The following is an 18,735-nucleotide window of genomic DNA, read 5'->3' on the forward strand; positions in this document are numbered from 1 at the left end:
TAAATTCATATGACATATTGTGAAACAACTGAGCATGTTTTCAAAGAAACTTCAATGCTATGAAAATATTCTTGAGTTTAAAAAGCATAATATAAAATTACATTTTAATGAAATCCAAACGTGTTAAATAATCATAAATATAAAAATCACAGAAAAATATAATGTATGTGGTCGGATATTTGAATTGGTTACTTTTAGATAGTTATTTACAGGTATTATTAAACATGTTTTGTGTTTTCTCTATTTTCCACGACATTTACAAGAGTTTTCTTTTGTAGAATTTCACTGTTTTGTGACATAAAATTTTATTTTTCTTTTAGGATATAGGGCATGCAAAAAATAAGACATAAATGATGAGTAACAATAAAATTAATCAAACTACATATCAGATTAGATTAATATTTAGCATGCTTTGAAATGCTTTATAATTAGTAACATGGACCAATATTTGACCCCAGAGTTCCTAATAATCAAGTAAAAAAATCACAAGGCTATTGCATGATTGGCAGTGTAAGCTGAAAGCAAACCTGATACTCAAAGGAAACACAATTGCCCCCTGGTAATGGGGTTTAAGAAGGCTTCTGTTGGCCTTTACAAGATAATACTGAGCTACATTGTCAGGTGGAAGAGACAGGAAGTCTTTGTTGAATAGACAGTTTCTTTGGGTTTGAATATTTGAATAGGTAGACAGGAAACTGGATAGACACATTCCGCACACACAAAAGAGTTAGAATGGAGCTATAAAGTGATGAATGTGCTCAACATGTTTCAAATCATTTACAATGGCTACAGCACACTGTTCATGCTGGAGGGCTGTTGATAAAGTACCACATACAACTTTCAATCAAATTGGAACTCGAGAAGAGAAGTAAATATGGAGATAGAAAGAGATGGGTGAAAGGAGAAATGGATTAAAATCTAGTAGAGAGACGGTGTCTGTATCAGTATTTTAAAAGTTGTTGATCACAATTAGGAGGGAAAACATTCAAACAAAATCAATTTTGTATATTTAAAAAGAAAACATAACAGCATAACAAAAACTAATTTTTCTTCTCTTTTAGGTAGTGCCAAATGTTTAGATCCAAATATACCTTATCTTCCCAACAAGTTTATTTTATTTCTTTTTTTATTTTTATTTTGTATTTGAAAGTTAGAATAACAAAGAGGAGAGTTACCTTCTATCCTTCTGGTTCACTCACCAAGTGGCCACATAACCAAGTATGGGCCAGGCAGACGCCAGGAGCCAGGAACTCCATCCTGGTCTCCCACATGTGTGGCAGGGACCCAGCTGCTTGGACCACTTTCTGCTGTCTTCCCAGGTACACTAACAGGGAGCTGGATCAGAAGTGGAACAATTTGACGGAACCAGGGCTTCAAGATGGAATGCCAGCATCACAAGTGGGGATTAAGCTGCTGCACCAAAACACAAGTCACTTATTTACCCTTTAAATATGAGCCGTTCAGTGATTAAGGAAATCTCTCAAGATGTACAACAGGCAATGGGAAAGGTAGGTTTGAGCTCTCTCCTGCCTACTTCTGATGCCTGCATTCATTTCAGTCTTTGAATATAGTGACTGAAAGTGCAGACTCTGGATTCAGAATAGTGTCCTTAGCTGTCAGTACCTCTAGGTATTTCTCCATTTCCTTATCTTGTAAGTGAATACAATAGTGTGTCTCAGAAGTCAATTCTGAGGATTAAATGACTCATCACTCAGAACATATGTAACATATAATGTTACGGGCTCTTATAAGTCTTAAAAGAAAAAAGTCCCATAAACCTAATTCAACGTGTTTCTCTGAAATTCAAGTGTCTAGGCCACAAAAGTTCCAGAAAACTCTTTAAATTTTATTTAACATGTGAAGAAATGATTTAATATGAGAATCAGAGCTACACTGTTAATCCTGAGGAGGGTATACAATGTTCAGACATCTGGTAAGATTCTCACAACATATGTTGGAATGACCTTAACCCACAGTGAAATGCTCTCGCTTACAAACTCGAGAATATATTCTGTTGGCCAGCACCGCGGTTCACTAGGCTAATCCTCCGCCTGTGGCACTGGTACCCCGGGTTCTAATCCCGGCTGGGGCGCCGGATTCTGTCCCGGTTGCTCCTCTTCCAATCCAGCTCTCTCTGCTATGGCCCCGGAAGGCAGTGGAGGATGGCCCAGGTCCTTGGGCCCTGCGCCCGCATTGGAGACCAGGAGGAGGCACCTGGCTTCTGGCTTCGGATCGGCGCTGGCCATGGCGGCCATTTGAGGGGTGAACCAACGGCAAAGGAAGACCTTTCTCTCTGTCTCTCTCACTAACTCTGCCAGTCAAAAAAAAAAAAAAAAAAAGAGAGAGAGAGAGAGAGAGAGAGAGAGAGAGAATGTATTCTGTCATCCTCATCCATGGAAGGATGTTGACTTCCTGCTGCAGTGTGGACTGGCCATTTTTGGCTGCATATATGTATGTATGTTATCAATGACATCGGCAATTGTGGAAAACATCTAAGTCTTTCCTGCAAGGAGAGAACTTTTATTTTACTTTACAGATTTACATTTTCTTTCCTACCTACACAATATAGTTCACTCCAACCTTTTCAGATTATTTGCCAAGCATTGAGGTATGAAGAATTCAAATGGGCTTTTAAAACCAAGTCTGATCCTTACATTTACTTGACTTTTTTTTTTATATTGCAGCAGTGGAGGAAAACCATCCTCAGATTCATTTAATGTTCTATTTAATTTCCAGGAGTGGCGATAGAGGGAGTGAGGTTAAGGTTTAAAAACACTTTGAAGTCCTCTACACAAATGATGCTACAGGTTTCATTGTTGTTCTGAGGTGGAAAATTACTGAGAACAAAAAACAAAGAAAAACATTCTGAACTGATAAGATGATTACATTGATGGAACTAAAGAAAACAGATATCTCATGGAAATATAAGGAATTGTAAGATGTATTGGCTTTGCTAGTGGTAAAAATGTGATATTTTATTACCTAGCCTTTCATCTTAAATTTCTAGTTGCCTAAAAGCACATTGAAACAATGGGTTAGAAACTGTGTATAAATTTGAAGTTATAAGTATGAGAAATGACAGGAATAGATAAAATCTGAGTTTTTGTGACACACATGAAGCTTTCTGAATTTAGATTTTTTTTTTTGACAGGCAGAGTGGACAGTGAGAGAGAGAGACAGAGAGAAAGGTCTTCCTTTGCCGTTGGTTCACCCTCCAATGGCCGCTGCGGCTGTCGCGCTATGGCCGGCGCCCCGCGCTGATCCGATGGCAGGAGCCAGGTACTTCTCCTGGTCTCCCATGGGGTGCAGGGCCCAAGTGCTTGGGCCATCCTCCACTGCACTCCCTGGCCACAGCAGAGAGCTGGCCTGGAAGAGGGGCAACTGGGACAGAATCCGGAGCCCTGACCGGGACTAGAAGCCGGTGTGCTAGCCGCGGCGCCGGCCTGAATTTAGATATTTTAGTAACATTTAATTATAAATGTTTAGATTTTGTAGATATTATTTATTTATTTATTTATTTGACAGACAGAGTTAGAAAGAGAGAGAGAAAGGTCTTCCTTTGTTCATTGGTTCACCCCCCAAGTAGCTGCTACTGCCGGCACATTGCGGCGGGCGGGCTGCGCCGATCCAAAGCCAGGAGTCAGGTGCTTCTCCTGGTCTCCCATGGGGTGCAGGGCCCAAGGACTTGGGCCATCCTCCACTCCCTTCCCGGGCCACAGCAGAGAGCTGGACTGGAAGAGGAGCAACCAGGACAGAATCCAGCTCCCCAACCGGGACTGGAACCCAGGGTGCCGGCGCCGCAGGCGGAGGATTAGCCAAGTGAGCCGCGGTGCCGGCCTGTAGATCTTATTTCTAATCTCCCTCTCTCTCTCTCTCTCCAAAGCTAGATAGATAGTAGATAGCTTTATTTTCTAAATAAGAGAATAGTCATACTATGACATACTATGACATTTTTGAAAACTGGAAAAAAAAAAACCTTGAAGTTAACAAAAGAAACTCTATTTTACCTATAAAAAAATATTCATCATCAGAAATCACATAAGCAAGAAAGATGGCACACGGTGTTTTTCAAGTTCAGAAAGAGAAAAAAAAAGAATTAAAAAAAAGATCTTTCCTTCAGAAAGAAGGGGGAATTCAGATATTCTTAAGTGAGGGAAACTAAAGAATTGAAATTCAGTAGATGTATCCTCAAAGGATGGCGAGCTGGGTTTTTCTAAAAGGAAGGGATGAAACACCTTGGAACGTTCACAAGAAAGAGGTGGACACGGCAAGCTGTGAATGCACTTTCCTTCTCCACTTGAGTTTCCTCAGTTATGTCTGAAGTGGGTTCCAGTGTATGCAGAGCAATCGTTAAATGACCAGTGTTATAAACCGTAGAGCAATAAGGGACTTAACAGGAGGTGGATTGGTCCTGAACCTTGACTGAGGTGAATATAGAAGAAGCGATGCATTTACCCCCTTTTTATCTAGAGGTTCCACGCCCATGAACTCACCCAATTGTGGACCAAAGGTATTCGGGGGAAAACTGCACTGAAAAGGCGCAGACTTTTTGTATTATAATTATTTCCTAAACAACCCAGTCTAACAGTTATTTTCATAGTATTTGCATTATATTACGTATTTTGGCTAATTTAAACATACTTTAAGCAATATGGGAAGATGTACATAGACTTTTTGGAAATTCTGTGCCATTTTATATAATGGAATTTCTCATTCTGGATGTAGGTATATGGAAAGAGGTGCCCATGAATACCACTGGACAAACTTACATGTGCATGTAAGTGGTATAAAACTGCATTTATTGTACCAATGTGAATTCCTGGTTTTCATACTGACTATACTTCTTCAAAATGTATTCGTGATGAACACTTGGTGAAGGACATATGGAGCATCTATGTATTATCTTTGCAAAGCCTGCAAAATCTATATTTATTTCCAATAAGAACTTAAACCACATGCATGCACATATGCCTGGGGGAAAATCTGTCTCAAAGAATGTTACTTTAAAAACACTTGTTCCTGAGTGTGTGAACTTTGAAACCTTCATCCCACAAAAAAAGTCTTTAATTTTAAATTTCCTAATGGTATAGACCCCCAAAATAGAAATTTACTTTTAAAAATCCTCAACCAAATTTTAATCCCAGCAATATGTAAAAATATTGGTTACCAGGAAATGTCTAAGTTTCTCTATCAAATTATTTTAAATGGGTGCTTACAAGTAAATTAATAGGCCTCCACTGACTCCACCAGCCAAGATCTTTTCCTGCCCCATACTCTCAACCTTGCTCCCTGTGTGTCCTGAAGAGAGTCGCTGTGCTCCCTGGAATATCCTTGATAATTGTCTTTTCTATTGGAATTCTGGTGGCAAGAATAATTGAAGAAGCCTAGGCCACCTCCTCTCCTTCACTGAATGCTAAAATCCTAAAAACCTGGACCCCAAAATGGCTGAATTAGGAAAAGACTTGTTGATTTTGACCAGGGGAACATAAAGAAAAGCAGACAATGAGTAATGCCAGGGGAGAGTTGGAGAGAAATTGGCAGGATGCTTGGAACCCACTTGGGATTGTCAGGTGCTCCCATCCCACAACCTTATCACAGGCTGAAGGACTCAAACTGCCAAGTTTCCATGTGCAGTTGGCTCTGGGAGCACCTCTGCTTCCTCCATGGACAGGGCAGCTCCATGGGGCTGAGAGTGGATCACCTGCACATTGTGACTGTGGGAGCATTGTGCACTATGCCTGTGGGAATTCTGTGACTGCACAATAGGGTGTGGTGTGTAACTGGGTCGCTGGACAATCATGTGTTTGTACTCAGAGGCTCAGATCTCCCTGATTGCTAGGGTGGATCATTACAGAGGGGTCTGTGCTCTCACTGTGGACTCTACAGGTCCTTTTTGCTGTTCATGCACCACTGTGGGTGAGGGTTGCCATCACTGTGGGCTAACCCCAGGCTTTGATCACCTTGGAAGTGGTGAGTTGATGCTGTGATTACACCGGCACACTTGATCATACCCTTCCCCCAGCCAACAATAGAGAACTACCAAGCCCAAATTGGGTGTCACCTTGGAATCTCATCCCAACTTTGAGCACTGACCAGAGCTTCCTGGCGTGACTCAGCGCATGTCTCTGGATATCTACTGAAGGAGTGGGCTCTCCACTAATCCACAGAGGCATAGTTCAAAGATAAAATTTATCAGAAGACAAAACTAATAATGTTTCCACAAGCGTCTAAGAGTAAATGCAGAAATACAAGAAATAAGAATAAGGTAAACAATATTATGCCCCAAACGGAACAGAAAAATAATTCAATATAGAATGGGAAGATAAAGAAATTGATGAAATGCCTGAAAATGAATTCAAAAGAATGATAATGAGATTACTCAGAAAAACAGAGAAATAAATTCATGAGGTAAAGAAATCCATACACAATAGGGATGAAAAATGTTCCTGAAGAATAGAGATAGTGAAGAGAAATTGAACTGAAATGTTAGAAATGAAGAATTCAAAAAGTCAAATAGAAAATACAGTGGGAAGCTTCAACAACAGACTGAGTGAGTCCAAAGGAAGATAATCTAAACTAGCAGACAATCTTTGGCCATATCTCAGACGAAAAAAAGAAGAAGGGGGACGGGGAAGGGAAGGGGAAGAGGACAAGGAAGAAGAAGATGGAGAAGGAGGAGGAGGGGGAGATGAAGAAGGAGGAGGATGACAATGACAAGGGGGAGGAGGAGAAATTAGAAAAACTGAAAATAGTGTTCAAGGTTTATGGGATACTGTCAAATGAACCAACATATGGATCTGAGGAGTTCCTGAACTGTAGAAAGAAAAAAAAAATGGATTAGAAGTTCTATTTAGTGAAATAACAGCAGAAAATTTCCCTAATGTGGACTATGCAAATGATAATGGATTAATATCCAGGATCTACAAAAAGCTCAAGAAACTCAACAACAACAAAACAAACAATCCAGTTAAGAAATGGGCAAAGGGCAACAACAGGCAATTTGCACAGGATTAAATACAAATGACCAACAGAAATATGAAAAATTATCAGAATCACTAGCCATCAGTTAAATGCAAATGAACACCACAATGAATGACTATCTTCCAAAAATCTAAAAGCAATAAATATTGGTGAGGATGTGGTGAAAAAGGTACTCTAATCCACTGTTGTTGAGAATATAAACTAGTACAACCATTGTTAAAGGCAGTATGGAGATCCCTCAGAAATCTGAAAATTACATCTCCCATATGACCCAGCCGTCATACTCCTGGGAATTTACCCAAACGAAATGAATTCAGCGTATGAAAGTGTGTTTGTAACCTCATGTTTATTGCAGTTAAATTCACAATAGCTAAGATATGGAATCAACCCAGATGTCCATCAACTAATGACCGGAGAGAAAATAATGTGATATATGATCGCTGTGGAATACTATTCAGCCCATATAAATAATTAAGTTGTATCTTTTGCAACAGAATGGATGCAACTGGAAACATTATGCTTAATGAAAAAGCCATCTCAAAAAGATAAATATCATACATTTTCTCTGATATGTAGCAATTAATATAGAATACCAAAAATGTATAGGAATGAAATGGTCATTTTGGGATATAATTGTCATTTTAGCCCTTGTTTATATTCCTGTAGAACTGTGGTCTTCCTACTTTCTACTTGTTCAATATGATGACTAGTGGTGAAGTACGCCTGTGAATACAAAGTGGATTAAATTATAGCTTTGCAAAAACAGAAAAGAGAGCAGCGAGCAAGGGAGATTTTGGGGATTACGCAAGTGAGAGAGGCTGGATTTCTTCTAGGAACTGAACCTGTGGAATGCATAAAAGCATTTCTATTTATAATGATGAAAATTTAAAAAAAGAATAAATCAATAGAAAGAAATTACATACATAGGTAAGAATTAGAAGAATTAAGATTCTTTAAAGAAGAATCTCTGATTTTGAAGTATCTATGACTTACTTGGTTTGTTTAAACTTCTTCTAAGTGTTTACTTACTTATTTTCAGATTCTTGGAAGAACAACACAAGGAGAGTGAGAAATAGACATACTGTCCATCCCCTTTTTAAATTCTTAAATGTCCTCAATAGGCTGGCCTGGTCTAGGCCAAAATGAGGAGCCTAGAACTCTACCTGGGGTCCTCATGTGGGTGGCAGGTGCCTAACAGAATTTCCTTTGAGAGTGCACATTAACAGGAAGCTGGAATGGAAGTAGAGTAGCTGGGACTCTGAAATGAAATGCAGACATCCTAAGCAGTGAGTTAACCATCTGTGTCACAACACCTACCCGTAAACCTTTTATTTCAAAATATTTTATACTAATATGAAGTTGCCTCTTCTAATGGCAAATGATGAAGGCCTATTCTAATAGCAAATCCTTATGCCACTACAACACATTGTCACAACCAAAATATTGACATTAACACAGCCTGTAAATGATGGAGATTTCACCAGTCATATATGGTTCTGTGTGTGTATATGCATGTGTGTGTGTGTTTGCAGCATAGTATAATTTTGCACTTCTAGCCTTGTTTAACCATCTCCATGATGTAAAGGCAGATGGTGAGGGACTGGGTATGGCTATAAATGGTGAAAATAAGGACTCTTGGGATGATACCATCAAATGAATTGTTTTCTAAGCAAAATTACAGAACATGTTTCTATTTCGGGTCTGTAATACGTGTTTAGAGTAAGGTTTGTGCTATTTTCCCTGGGGTGAAATTCTTCATGAATAAAATCAAAATAAACAAGCCTGAAAATGCTGATTGTAAAGGAATAATTTATCAAAATCACAGCCTACCATTCTCTTTTCAGAGTATCTTACCATTTAAATTAAAGTGTCTGGGGAGAAGTATTTGACAACAAATAGAATTCGAATGGTCCCTTGTGTTTGTTAGCCTTATTAATTGCTTTAACATCCAAGTGCCTGCATTTACTGGCATAGAAAGTTCTTGTTATTTATTGCCATTTATTGTGGAAGACCTTTGTTCTCTGTGTTTTTCAACTCTGTTATTCTTAAGAGCCAGGAACTCTGACAGCTGCTGCCAGCCCTGCACAGTTTGTTTAAAACAATAGGGAACATTGCCTAGCAACCTCACATCCAGCTTTGGTACCCTCCTGGAGATCACATTCCACACATGCTGCTCATCTCCACGAGCTCACAGGGGAAACACACCATGCACACACACATGCATGCAACATACAGACACAAAAGGAGACCGACTCCTACTCTTCTAAAAGATATGCTCCGTGGTTCACAGCTTATATGATTCTTTGAGATGCAGATCAGAGCTGTAATATAATTAGCCCTGGAAAGCCTTACATCAGTGAATTAGTTTCCCCTTCTTTACAGCTTCCTGTTAGAGGTTTGCTTTCTTAAGATGTGGACGTGCCGTCTACATTGATAAAATAGAAAAAAAAATACCCCTTATACTTTCCTAAATCATGTAATATCTGACAAATAGGCAATATATATTATGTCAACATTTGTGTGGGGAATACACTTTTTTTTTGAGTAATTTTCTGGAGAAGGGAAGGACGTTTGGGGGGCTAGGAGCAGGTAGTAGGAGACAAATTCATCTGGTGGGGGGCTGCAAGTGGTGGAGGCCACCTCCTAGAGGTCTCAGAGCATTGGCTTCGTGAACATTGGCTAAGTAGCAGGAGGCAGCAGAAGTCAGGGAGAGTACTTGGGCAGTGCTTCCCGGGCATAAACTTGTACATTGTTCTTTAAATCCCAATATCCTCATCTGCAACGAGAAACCTCTGCCAATTAACCATTCAGGTCCCTTGAGGCATTCAGTAATTCCATAAATGATGTTCTTCCATGAGACTGTGTTATAGAGAAAATTGGAGATGAAGGAACCTGTTATAGGAAATGCATTTTTCTTATTTTTTAACTGTGACTTGAGGCCAGACATTGCCATCTGTAAAACTGGGATACTGAGAGGGTGAAATGAGCAAAGACTTGTATATACATCTGGTACAACATGAGGGATACTAATGTGTACAAATATCCTACATAATAATAAAAATCATATATACAGTTCCCTAGGAAGTCGTGGGAAGTTATACAGGGTCAAAAGTAATACAAGGCAGCAATTCTGATGGAAGGGTCAAAAACTACAGCCTAAGCTGGCACCGCAGCTCAATAGGCTAATCCTCCACCTGCTGCGCCAGCGCACCGGGTTCTAGTCCTGGTCGGGGCACCGGATTCTGTCCCGGTTGCTCCTCTTCCAGTCCAGCTCTCTGCTGTGGCCCGGGAGGGCAGTGGAGGATGGCCGAAGTGCTTTGGGCCCTGCACCCGCAAGGGAGACCAGAGAAGCACCTGTCGCCGGTCGCAGCAGCCATTGCGGGGTGAACCAATGGACAAGGAAGACCTTTCTCTCTGTCTCTCTCTCTCACTGTCCACTCTGCCTGTCAAAACAAACAAACAAACAAACAGAAACTACAGTCTATAAACCAAAATCAACCTGTTCTCTAACTCTATAAATAAATATTTGTTGGAACATAAAAAAAAACTATTCATTTGCTGTGGCTTCTGTGGTATTTAATTACAATAACGGCCATTGCTTCTAGATAGGTTATTATTTTCATACTGCAAATGGAAATTAAAACGAAGTTTAAAAAATTAAAGACTTAATTTGATCATGAAGAATGATGTATGTTAATCATTATATTTTCAAAATGTGTTATCTATGACCTCTAGGATTTTTCATATACATTTCCAAGTTAAATATTCAAAAATTGTTTGGAAACATTAAACTTATTAAATTCAAAATTTGATCTATTTCTAGTGGGTGTTATGGACAAGTTTGGAGCCCATCCAGAAACAAACAAAAGACACTACTGCTGCGGAAAATGTGGAGCCTGATGAAGTTCACTTTGATTGATTACCTTACTTTGTGATATACTTTATGCACACCTTATTAGGATTAGATCAGTACTCTGATAAATCATGTGTTTATCATTCTGAAGTACTTAGTAGCAGAATCCTTAAAATAGTGACACAGAAAAATATTAAGGTGATATCAAAGTGGGTGTTTATCTTTTTATTGCTTCCTTTTTGTTTATCCCCTCCGCATAATATGCATAATATAAGACTAAGAATGTAAGATTTTTATCTTGTTTGGATAGTTCATCTCCAGATTCTCTGGGCGAGATGCCTGCAATGTAATACAAAGCATACCCCTAAATAATAGATACAACCCAGTTCCATCTGCATGAAATCAGAAAACAATATTTGAAGAACATGGAAGTGTGCATTGCATCCATCCTTTTCCTACCAGCTGGCAACAATTACAGGATCACTGGGCCATCTAGCTACTGCTCAAATGGCCTGTTGCCATGATCAGTGACACTGCAGCATAAGACAATGACAGGACTATATGGAGAAACTGGTGCAAAGGGAGGCGAGTGAAAACAGAAATCAAAGTCAATGAGAAGAGAAGGAAAGGCCCAAAGAGTTGAAGCAACAGCGTTGCACTACACAAGCAGAAATGAATGAAAATAAAGGTTGCAAATTTTATTCATGGTCTATAGTCTACAGGTAAAAATGCCTTAGGTTAGAGTGTTGGGAACATGTAGAGATTAACCCACAGGATAATTAAAGAGAGGAAGGTAAGTATGGATTGTGTGTTCTTATGTGCATCCGGTTACCACCTCGTTCCTGCTATGGCAGGTGTTATTTAACCAGTTATAGCCTCTAACTCCGTGGCATAATTTCTAGTCATGTAGTTTCTGACCTGCTTCTAAATGTTGTATTTACTTTGGTAACTCTAGCCACCCTCAGATCTGATCTTTGCCTGCTTCCCTAGTTTGGTCAATATTTACTACCCCGTTTTCCTATTTGTTTTATTCCATGTCCTATTCAATAGTCAAATTGTCTGGTGATTAGTGTCTCCAGTTTCATGCTACTTTGAAGTTATATCTGTTACCTGTGTGATTTTAGTTCTACCCAATTGTCCAGATTCTGGCATGTGGCTTTCATGTGTTTTCCTTTTGCTGCCATCTACTGGGAAATCTGATACTTTTATCTCAGACCCTTGCTAACTAGGAGCTTGAAACTGTTCCCCGGATTTAACCCACTTCATCCTCAGGGGCCAAGTCAGTTTCCCTAGAATCCATGTTGATAACTAAGTTGACTAATCACGCTGCATGTAAGTTAGGAAATTTTTGAAATGAAAATGACAGTGTAAATGAGAGAATTTTTGTTAGTTTTTACCTAAACTATGTGTTCTATGTGTGTGATTTGTCACATTCCCAAGGATCTGCTTATCTGGCTACTAAATACTTGCTAATATCAGGCTGACATTAGTGAAGAAGTCAGTTTCTAAATGAAGTTCATATAAAAAAAGAAAGTTTACATGGACATTGGGGCTAGAAAGACGTGATATTACCTGTAACCTCACTCTTCACAAGCACAGAAACTGAGAAAATGTTATACAACTTGTTCTAAGTCTCAGAAATTATGGTATTATTAGTATCAACCTAATAACATTTCTGAAGAATAAGAATCGATATGAAGTGTTAGGTGCATAGAACTCAGCAATATATGGGACCATTGTTTTGACACACTCATTGAATGGAACAATTAGGTCAGATTGTGGTAAAGTAAGAAGAAAAGTACCCTTCAAATTTCCTAACACATAGATCTAAACTATGACATCCTAATCTGTTTTACTCTTTCTTTCCTGCCTAAAATAAATCTTCGTCCTTACAAGCAGATTCATATATATTTCATTGAGTAACTGGGCATAAGCCAAAGGAGGGGAGAGATGCCCAGAGGAAAATGGAAACAGCTATTGTGGAGGGTATAATCATGTCATTTTTTAAAAACATTGATATGCAATTTACAAGAACTTGCATTTCAGTGATTTATGCTGTGCCTCCTGGTTTTGATTTTAAGCTTTAAAGGGCCATGTTTAAATCTTTAGGAAAGACACGGCTGATCAAGTTGAAAGAAGCCAGTTTCTAAGGGAAGCCCATTAGTGGACTCTTAAAATGACATTTGTCAGCAGTGTTGTTCTGTTTTTTTGTCAAACAATGCCATAAGTGCTTGGTAATTATTATGGAATATATATTGTTCTATTTTCTTTATGTATTATTTCTAAAACATATAAAATATAATATTTTATATAATATATATTATTTATATGTGGCTTTATTTTTATTTTATTTAGATTTATATATTTATTTAATATAAATAACATTTCTATATATTATGTATATAATTGAAAAAATAATTGGTTTCTCAGTGAAATGGTTTCTTGTGCTCTTAAGGTACCTATGCCCCCAAAAAAGATCCTGTTAACATTTGACATCTTGAACTGCTGTGGGGTGACCCCTGGCTAGCGTGGTCCGGGTTCTTTTCTCAAATGCAGGGAGGAATTCAAGAGGGAGCTGTAGATAAATGTGAGCAGAGAATCAGGATTTATTTGACTGAAACAAAGTACATACTTAAGGAACAAATGTGAGCAAGCTTGAGAGAGAATAGTGTTGCAGACCATAAGGTTTGGGGCCATAGGTTTAAACACTCTGGAGGTGAAGAAGAGGCTGTCTCGGGTGGGGTTTTGAATATTCAGAAGGGGTGGAGTTTGAGAATTGCTTATTAGCATGCCCCTTTTTTGGAAATCTCAGAACTGTTCTGATGTTGGGTGCATGATAGGAGTGGGACTGTTGGTCATGGTCATTTTATTATAAGGTCACTGTGGGGACACAGTCTGTAACCACATTGGATAATTCCAACTGCTCCTGTTTCTAAGTTTGCAACACTGTGGAAGTCGCTGATTCCACTACAGGGAAGTGGGGGAAGTTGATGGCGCATGGAAAGAACGTTGGGTGTTGCAGACCTGGCTGTCAGGTGGCCCATGCTGCGCTGTCATGCAGATCAGTAGACACGCCGACTGGCTGGGGCCTGAACATGGGTTAGCTGTGCTGTCAGGCCGCAAGCAGTGAGGGGCTACAGTAAGTCAGGCAGGGCACCGGAGCAGTGCAATCAAACCTCAGCTCCTCGTGCTCTTGCTAACTCCCTGCCTACATCAGAACCACGATTTCATTAGAATATACTGATTTATTCTCATATTCACCACAATTGGCCAAAGAGAATAGCAAAGTAGTCAGGCATCAAGAGTTATTCTAAAAATTTAAACTCAGGATTTCTTGATAAGTTGATTCTCTGAATGTAGAATGCAGAATTCTCTGTAAAATTCAAAGGATGAAATTTAAGAAAAAATTGCAGAATAGGGTTAATACTTACCTTGAAATACGACATATTTAGAGCATTATCAGGGCCAATGTGCCTGCAGTGTGAGCACCAGTTGAGCAGCAGTTGGAGTTCCAGCACACTCTGCTTTTGATGTAGCTCCCTGCTAATGCACCTGGGAAAACAGTGGAAGATGGCCGAAGTGCTAGGGCTCCCGCAACCTGCATGGGTGACTCAGATGGAGTCCCAGGATCATAGGTTTTGCTGGCACACGGTTTGCAGCAATTTGAACAAAACACCAGATGGAAGATTCTCTCTCTCTCTTTCTCTTTCTCTTTCTCTCTCAGTCTGTCTTTCAATAAATAACATAAATCTTTTTTAAAAACAAAAGCAATTATTTTTAGAGTTGTTGAAAAACATTCTGAAGATAGTTCACCTCCTTCTAATGAGAACAAGTGTTGAGAAAATTTATTAATGCACAATAAAGTGAAGAAATCTTTATTTCAAATTCTTTAGAATTTTTTAATTATTCGAGATAACTATTTTCAATTTACATTATAGTCAAAGGTTTAATGGTCCACTAAATAGTTTATTTATAAATAAGTAAATAAATAAATAAGTAAAAAACAAAAAGAAACAAACAAAAATAAACCAGTTCAACAAGTCTAAGCAAAGGCTAGACAATAAATTTTAAAAGTCATAGCTCATTAAAACCATGGTACTATTTATCAATCTTAACTACTTGTTTGACAAAGACATAAAACAAAGTTTGACAAAAACACCATATTTGCAGGAAAATGGATACACACAGGCATCACAGGCATGTTTTTGTTTTGTTTTTCTGATTTTTCGTTTTTAAGCTTAGCTCCCACATTTAAGGAGAATATGCATTATTTTTAATTCTGTGATTTCAACTTCTCACAAATACTTTTACTTGAAGCATTCCTTTGAATGCTTCAATTTCAATGTCTTTCCCTGCTCAAGTTGCCATGGCAGCATACCATACATAGTCCAAGTGGATTCAACAGCAGACATGTGTTTCTCTCCACACAGGCTGATTCCTTGGCTGTTCTTCATGCTAAAAGAGAAAGAGCAAGCTCCTAGATGTCTCTTTCCATAAAGACACTAATCTTAGGTGATTAGGGCTCCAATCTCATGACTTAATTTAACTTTAATGACCTCCTCAGCCCTATCTCCAAACATAGTAATACTGAGTTAGGTCATCAATACATGCATTTTTAGAAAACATAATTCATTTCATGGCGTCTCATTTGTGTTTTTTTCTTTCTCTTTTTAAAATTTGGTTCTTTAATGTTTTGTTAGTTTTTGACATTTTCAATGTGATTTGCAGATACAATTCTAAGAACCTAATGATATTTCCTCCTCCCTCCCTCCCTCCCTCCCTCCCTCTGCTTCCCACCCTCATCCTTTTCCTTTTCTTTCAATTTTTTTTGTTTTGTTTTTGAGGTAACATATTTTAAATTTAGATTACAGTAAAATGGCCTAGTACATCATTGGATAAGAAGTTTAACAAATAAAAAGCAAAATGGTCCTAGTTTAGTGGGAATATAGACAATGGCCATTAACAATAATTGAATGGAAAAATGACCATTTCGTCCATATACGGTAGATTTTAAAGTAATCACAGATCATTAAAACTATGGTAGTATAACAGTCTTAACCATTGGCTTCACTAAGGCATAAAACATAGTTTTACAAAGGTATATGTGCAGCAATACTGATACACACAGGCATTTCTATCTTTTTTTTTCTTTTTTTGTTTGTGTTTATATATATATATATATATTAGCTCCTGCTAATGAGGAATAACATGTGATATTTGTCTGTCTGAGTCTGGTTTATTTCATTCAACATGATATCCTCCAGTTGTGTCCATTTTGCTGCAAATGGTAGCATTTCATTCTTTTTTTTATAGCTGAAAAATATTCCATTGTGTATGTATACCACATTTTCTTTATCCATTCATCCGATGATGGACACCCTGGTTGATTCTAAAGCTTGGCTGCTATGTACATTGCTACTGTGAACCTGGTGGTACAGGTGTCTCTTTGATACATTGTATTCAAGTCTTTTGGGTATATACCCAGTAGTGGGATTGCTGGATCATATGGCAAATCTATTTCTAGCTGTTTAAGAAATCTCCACACTGTTTTCACAGTGGTTGCACTAACGTACATTCCCATCAATAGTGTATAAGTATTCCCCTTTGTCCACAACCTCACCAGCATTTGTTACTCTCTGTGTTTTGTGTTTTGAATTGTAGCTATTCTAACAGGGGTGAGGTGATACTTCACTGTGGCTTTGGTTCACATTTCCCTGAAGGCTAGTGATGTTGAGCATTTCTTCAAATATTTGTAGGCCATTTGTATTTTTTCTTTTGAGAATTGTCTATTGAAGTTCTTTACCCATTTCTCAACTGGATTGGTTGGTTGTTTTTGTTGTTATCGTTGAGGTTTTAAAAGTGCTGATATGTTCAGGATATTAATCTTTTGGCAGATAGGTAGGTTGCAAATATTTTTCCCATTATGTTGGATGTCTCTCCTTTCTATTGATGGCTTCCTTTGCTGTGGAAAAGCTTCTGAGTTTGAAATAATCCCATTTGTTTCATTTTACCTTAGTTTCCTGTGTTTTTAGGGTCTTGTCCATGAAGTCACCACCTACACTTGTCCATGAAGTCACCACCTACACCATGCCTTGGAGTGTTTCTCCTACAATTTCTTCCAGCAAATTCATAACTTCAGGCCTTAGACTTAGGTGTCTGATTTATCTTGAGTTGATTTTTTTGCATTGTGAGAGGTATGGATCTGATTTCATTCTTCTACATATATACATTCACTTTTGCCACCACCATTTGTTGAAGGGATTGTCTTTCCTCTGATGTAGGGTCTGACCACTTTCATCAACAATCAGTGGCTGTACATATGTGGAATAATTTCTGGGCTCTGTTTTACTCCAGTGATCTGCTTATCAGTTTTTATGGCAGTACCATGGAGTTTTAATTACTATATCTTTGTAGCATGCTTTGAAGTCAGGTATTGTGATGCCTCCAGCTTACTTTTTGTTGTTCAGGGTTGCTTTGGCTATTCTGGGTCTTTGTGATTCCATATGAAGATTGCTTTCTTAATGCAAAGTCAAGTCCCAATATGTAGATGCCATTTGTTTTATACCTACTATCAATATTTCTCCCTCTGTAGGTGTTTTATACTATAATACAAATTCAGAGAAACATTATGTCTAGTAACATACTACTATTTTCTAAAATACTAGAATTTATTATGTGAAAAAGAAACATGTAAAGAAATCACTAAAAAAAAGAAGAAAATCCTGTCGTTCACAACAAAATGAATACAACTAGAGATGATTGTGCTTACTGAAATAAACCAGTCCCAAAAATGCAAATATATTTTTCTCTTATTTGTGGTAACTAATATATAGAGTAAAAATATGTAATGTATAAAGCAGACTTTTAGGGATGTGCCCTCTGTTAGTCTAATTATGATTATTTGGGGCAATTATGGCACGTATGCAAATCAGTGTTATGCTGAATATAATACAATCTGCTATCATAGGTTTTTCTTGTGTACTAACCAGAAATGAACTTATCAGTAAATATTAGCAGTAGTAAAGGTTAAAAAAAAAAAAACTTAGCAGAATGAAATGAGAGCGTGGTTGACCTTAATTTGTCAGATTAAAAAGAAGGAAAGCCATAGACATATCATATTATCCAGACATTTCACTCTTAGAAATTTACTCGAAGTAAATGAAAGCAAATGAGAAAGAGATTTGTACCCCAGTGTTTATAGCAGATCAATTCACAATAGCTAAGGTATGGAGTCAATCTAGATATCCATCAACTGATGATGGGATAAAGAAATCATGGTATGGGCCGGCGCCGTGGCTCAATAGGCTAATCCTCCACCTTGCAGCGCCGGCACACCGGGTTCTAGTCCCGGTCGGGGCGCCGGATTCTGTCCCGGTTGCCCCTCTTCCAGGCCAGCTCTCTGCTATGGCCAGGGAGTGCAGTGGAGGATGGCCCAGGTGCTTGGGCCCTGCACCCCATGGGAGACCAGGAAAAGCACCTGGCTCCTGGCTCCTGCCATCGGATCAGCGTGGTGCGCCGGCTGCAGCGGCGGCCATTGGAGGGTGAACCAACGGCAAAGGAAGACCTTTCTCTCTCTGTCTCTCTCTCTCACTGTCCACTCTGTCTGTCAAAAAATAAAAAAAAATAAAAAATATATATAAAAAAAAGAAAGAAATCATGGTATGTATACCTGATGGAACACTACTGAGCCATAAAAAAGAATGAAATTCTGTCTTTCACAACCAAATATATACAACTGGAATGAATTATTCCTAGTGAAATAAGCCTGTCTCCAAATGACAAATATATGTTTTCCCTCAATTGTGGTAACTAGTATACAGAGTAAAAAAAATGTGATGTATATGATTGATATTGACATCTTGAGATTTGATTGTTTTTATAGTCCTTGTCTATACTATTGA

The 18,735-nt window shown here is 38.4% G+C and overlaps 1 pseudogene; it reads left to right on the forward strand.

Annotated features, from left to right (window-relative positions):
* Positions 1 to 18,735, forward strand: part of LOC100348413 (GPN-loop GTPase 3-like) — a 123,709-nt pseudogene that overhangs the window by 91,230 nt on the left and 13,744 nt on the right.

This window comes from Oryctolagus cuniculus, chromosome 8, assembly GCF_964237555.1.
Source record: "Oryctolagus cuniculus chromosome 8, mOryCun1.1, whole genome shotgun sequence".
Classification (NCBI taxonomy): Eukaryota; Metazoa; Chordata; class Mammalia; order Lagomorpha; family Leporidae; genus Oryctolagus; species Oryctolagus cuniculus.